Source organism: Nymphaea colorata, chromosome 14, assembly GCF_008831285.2.
Source record: "Nymphaea colorata isolate Beijing-Zhang1983 chromosome 14, ASM883128v2, whole genome shotgun sequence".
Classification (NCBI taxonomy): domain Eukaryota; kingdom Viridiplantae; phylum Streptophyta; class Magnoliopsida; order Nymphaeales; family Nymphaeaceae; genus Nymphaea; species Nymphaea colorata.
This window is the reverse complement of record NC_045151.1, coordinates 3,542,856-3,549,028: the sequence shown is the minus strand read 5'-3', so window position 1 is coordinate 3,549,028 and position 6,173 is coordinate 3,542,856.

The following is a 6,173-nucleotide window of genomic DNA, read 5'->3' as shown; positions in this document are numbered from 1 at the left end:
TGTGTTATATTACATTATGTTATATGTGTATGTGACATATATATGTGTATATATGTGTTATAAATATATATTTTGTTATATATTTTATAATATATATATTATGTTATAACACATATAATTATATATGTGTTATAACACAATATTTATTATACATTTCGGTGCTAGACAAGGCATTAGTCCCACCAAAGTATCATATAAGTTTAAATCCTGCATTACAACTTTCGGCAGAAGAAATGGATGGATCCTTACATGAAGGTTTCATATCATTAAAACACTAATTTTACGGATATAAAGCAAGAGACTTTTAATTTAATTAACTCAATGAACTTAGAAAAAACCATTAAATAATGTCTTTCTTAAATGAGAAATAATATAGGTCACTTGATTTAATAATTTTCAATAAGTGATTATCATTAAATAATAGTTTACTCCATCAAAATATGTTATTACTTAAAAATAATCAAATGAATGTTCAATATGCACAATTAATATGAAAAGAGTATGAAATGTCATATGAATAACTTATGAAAAAAATATATAAATCATATGAAAAATTTGTAGAAAAAATATGAAAACCATATAAAAAATATGTTTTATAATAAACAGAAATCTTAAACGCATTATGATATTCATTTTAAGTTGAAAGCATCTTCACTGTGCATAATCTCAAATCAACATGTTTAATATCAAAAAAATTGCTAAACTCATAAAAAAAACTATTATTTGATGATGATCACTTATTGCAAATTATTAAATTAGGTGACCAATATTATTTTTTATTAAAAAAAAGATCTTATTTAATGATTTTTGCTCATTTCATTGAGTTAATTAAAATATTTTGTGTTACATTTGTAAAAATCAGATAATTTATTGAATCGAACAATTTGTTATTTTGCTACTAGTTAAAGACTTTTGTTTTCAAATTTGTGAATTATGTGTTATATATCAAATACCTAAGACTTTTGGATAAAAATATATTTGATAAATTGAGTTCAATAGTTTTTTTTATATTAAATATATTTATTTGAAATTATATACAGTAAAGAAGCTTTCAACTAAAATGAATATCATAATGTGTTTAAAGTTTTCTATTTATTATAAAACATATTTTCTTTTAAGTTAGTTTTTAAAAAAAAATATTTTTTGCTCTCAACCTTTTTTTCATAGGTGACATACATGCCAATAGTTTTGTTTTGATACATTACATTTCTAAAGTATATAATATAGCTATTCTTGAAACCAATATGACATAACAGTCCATTAAAATTTATAGCTTTAAAAAGTGTCTTTTTCATATTTTTCAAAATTCTTATTTTTTGAACTTTCTGATTAAAGTTTTATTTATTATTTTCATTTAAATAAATATAGTGTTTATGATTTCCTGCTAAAATACATGGTGAAAAAGCTTTCATACTTTCGTTATAAAAATTGTGAATATTGAACATTAATTGGTTTATTTTTAACTAATAACATATTTTAATTGAGTAAACTATTATTTCATTATGATCACTTATTGTGAATTATGTGCTATGTATAAAATGCCTAGGACTTTTGGACATATTATATGATTATATAAAATGATTTAATTGATTTATTAAATAAATAAATTTTAATTTGATAAGTTAAAACTTTTGTATGAGTTCAAGAGTTTTTCATATTAAATATATCTACTTGTGATTAATTTTCATATTTTTAAAAATACTAATTTTATTGAAATTTCTTGGTAGAAGTTTATTATTCTTATTTTTAATTAAATAAATACATTATTTATGATATTTTATTTAGTTGATGCCTCAACTATAATAGTTTACTTGTTTGCACAAAAACGTTTAATTAAATACAATATTAATTATTAATTAATGAATTTTATATGATATTGTTTCAAATACTTTATGTTGAATGGTATACATAGTAACTATATGACTATTATTATATGCAACTTTATAAAAACCATCAGTTTTTAATGAGATTATACTTTCATATACAGTTTATATTTTTCATACGTCATAACTTTAAGTTAACTTTAAGTTGGAGCGCTTAGTTAGACCTTTTGCCTAACCATTCATAGGTCGGACACCAAATCAAAGTCTCATTTTCGGATTCGGATATCATCGGATTCGGATGTCAGCGCTTGCGCTTCGGATTCGGATAACTCATGGTTCGGATTCAGAGATCAAGCTGTAATTCAGATTCGGATATCAACTCAGCAATTTACGGTTCAGATTTGGGTATACTTGTTAAGATGGTTAAGTATCTGATCAGATATTTACTTAAAACCGAATCTGAATCCGTATTCGATCGGATAAGATGGTTAAATATCCTATCAGATATTTACTTAAAATCGAATCCGAATCCGTATCTGATCGGATGTTATTTCTTAAATCTGAATCTGATCTGATTTCTCAATCGGATGTCAAATTGCTAACCATATCCGATTTTTTAGAAGTGATTCGGATCATATATCCAATCATCTACTAATTATTTGCGTGGATGTCTCTAAATTCAATTTTAATCCAGTAATCAACTGAATTGCATTAAAAAAATTGCATATGGAAAAGTTTTAGATATTCAACTAACAATGCATATCAGATTCATATATAAAAAACATCTGTTTGGATTTGGATTATTTGGATTATTCGCACTTGTACCGGATATAGTTTTAAACAGATATTATATACTCAATGTCTATAATACGACTTAGGTTCAGTTTAAAAAATAGAATTCAGGTTCAGATGTTAATAGAAAAAAATTGAATTCAGATTGGATTCAAATTTTGGATTCTGGTATGGTATAGATTTTTCTTCATCAGACACAAAATAACCGATATGTTAAAATATACATTTTATTCAAATCCAATCAAGTCATAGGGCCAACTAGGGCTTTCCATCACAATAGCCTTTAATTGAAATTGAATGGCAGTGAAATCCAGATCGTCAGTTGGATTTCTATGGCCATTATACTCCTATGTCAATATATATAATGCCCTGGGGATCTTGGCCCTCTTTTAGAAAGTGGGATTCCCTTCTACTCATTCAAAAAACCTGGATAAGTTAAATGTAGGGATCACACAATGTTAGTGCCTAATTATTTAAACTTTTTTTGGGTCAAATTTACTTCAAAGGGTTATTTATTGAATTTGAAATATTGCTATAAATTTAGTTTTATATTGAAGATTGTGAGGAATCTTCAAGGGCTTATAAAGGGGGATAATTAATGAGATGATTGTCCTGGTTCCTAGCTTTTTCGGACTTCAAGCTAAAACTGCTAGGGGTGGGTTGAGATCCGTCGAACCAGGAGCTCAAGCCCAAGAGTGGGTCGAGTTGTTACAATACCAACCCCCTCAAAATCTTTATTAAGAGGGAGCTGGATCTTCCAACTAAGTGTGGTACCTACATCAAACCCAATCAACGATTGGTGGATGCCAAACCTATTAAGATTAGTGGCCCTGAATAAAATTCTCTGTCTCTACCACTGTAAATAGGATGCACACTTTAAGAGGACAATATTATGTTCTTAAGATGCATGTTCATGTAACACATAATTGACAAACACTATGTTCTTGTTATATGTAACATGATGTGTTTGTAAATATTGATTTCAGACCTCCTGATCAAACATCAGATATGACTGTCTCGTGTCTTCTGAAATGATAACATTACGTTATTTAAACACTTGTTACAAGAGAATACATTCCAAGAAAACAGACATTTTTTTTTTTAAATTTTAGACACCGGTTCTTTTTTATGACTTTTTCCAATTGAGAGTAAGCGCTGATGAGAAATGTGAAGCTTTACGAAGACAAAAATGACAAGGTTGGTTGGCAAACTAGGTATTCCACTTGAGGGTGATCTTCCCTTTGTCTACCTTTCTTTGTGTCAAATCAGTGTGAGTGTGAATAGGTTGCACTTTTTTTTTATTATTTTAAATTCAAATCAGTGTCAAAGTTAGCTCGGGCGTCATCTTGGATAGTCTAAGCATGCTGGTACTCTAACTAGAAAGCAGAGTGGGAGCATGAAGCAAGATACGAGTGTTTGGTGTTTGATGGTTTGAAATTTTGATTAAAAAATAAAAATTTTAGAATCATAGTTTCCCTTTAAATTGGAATGAAATTGAAATTTTAAGTTTCAGTTTGTTAATTTTGGAAACATAATATCCCGTTTGTTCAATGATTTCAATTTTTTGATTCTAAAATTCTATGATTGCAAATATATTAGTACTAGGAGCCGAGATAGAAATTTTTCGTGAGGGGGGCCAATTAAAGTTTATAAATTATGACACATGTCAAAATATAATTTTTCAAACTTTTTATATTTGACAAATAAAAATTTCTAAAATTTACATGTAATTTTTTTAAAAAAAAATTATGGTGGGGCCAGGGCCCATGCGGGCCCCCCTTGTCTCCGCCCCTGGTTGATACCCTAAAGAAATGGGGAAAGGGCGGGAGCTGGACTTTAGGATCAAATACATACTCTTCCTACTCACTCTAAAAAGAGAAACTCTCTAAATATTTGGTAAGAGGCTTAACTGGGATCTTCTGACTAAAAATGTTAACTGGGGCCTAATGGCCTAATCTAAGGAGCGCTTATAATGAAATCTGAACTCCTAAGGTGCGCTTTAAGTACCATCTTGGCACATAGCATGTGGACAGACGATGATAGTGACTTGAGGTGGAGCCAGGATTTTCTTCAGGGGTGGGCCGACAGACCAACCTCTGGATTTGAGTAGCGCCAAATTGAATTCAAATCCAAAAACTGCATGGCGCAACTAAAAAATTATATTTTTTTCAATGTAATATTTTTTTCATTGGCCAGGGTGGGGCCACGGCCTAGGCGCCACCCACCACGAAGGGAGTCCACAAAAACAAGTCCATCAAACATTCAAAGGTTGGTCTGTTAAATCAGAAGGCCGTGACGACAATGGACATTATTGTCGTCGTAATCTAGCTCAAACATGGCTATCTATAATAATCTAATAACAAGTTTAAAAGTAATAATAGAATAATATATGGTAGGCATCATAGTCATCATCAAATAAAATATTATATATGAGTTACGGCTTGCAACAATAGAACTGGAGAAGGATGCGTTCTAATAAGGTGGTGTTTTTTTATCGAGGCTGATTTGGAATCCCTTTTATGTGATGTCCATAAAGTAAATAAATATTATACTCAAATCTATAGAAAAATAAAAAATATGATTTGAAATTCTCAGTGTGGCCAAAACTTCAGAGTTGAGGTCCAATGAAAGGGAGAGTCTAACCTCATATTCTCGGATATGAGATCCTTAGTGATATCAGATCCCTAGAATCTCAGATTGAGGGAAACAAATGGCCCCAAAAGATCTGAGAGTTTAGTCCGCAGCAGATAAGCTGTTTGTTTGATTTCGAATTTGTCAAACTTTTTCTTCAATAAACTGACGAAAATGGTGTTTCCAAAGAAAAACAATAAGTTAATAGATGGCATAGTGCCCGGCAGGGGCCCAAGTAAGGTGAGCCAGCAAGGGCCTTAGTCCTTCCTTAAAAAAAAAAAATTAATTTACATGTAAATATTAAAAAAATTCATTTATCTTATATAAATATTTTGAAAAATTATATTTCAGACCATGTTAAGATTTTGAAACTATAATTTGGCCCTCTCATGAAAAATGTTTAGCTCCACCCTTGGTGACTAGGGTGGAGCCATGGCTCCAGGACACATTTTGAAAAAAGAAAAAAATGCATATTTTTGAAGATTTTTAACTTGGCGTATGTAAAAATTTTAAAAAATGTTGTTCTGCCCCAAATACAATTTTATAAAATACTACTCAGCCCCTCATTAAAAAAAAATAAAAAAAAATTTAGCTCTGCCCCTAAGAACTTATTTTCTTATATATATATATATATATATACACGTGACGTGAATGTCTTAGAGTGCAAATACAGGTCGATTTGTTGGTTAAAGAAAGTGAGGGATGGATGTGCTGAGTTCTTATAAGCTAGGAATGAATTTGGAGAAGCAAACCTTTTATGATTAATTCTTTTTAAGTGCCCCAACCTTATATATATTGCAAAAGAACACCTAACCTTTTGCATGGACGTTGGACATTAGTAGTCCTATAATAACTAGAGTTAGTTTCTGATTACTGTCAAATAAGTGATTTCACTTCACTAGCATGGAAATGATTGTGATCTTCATG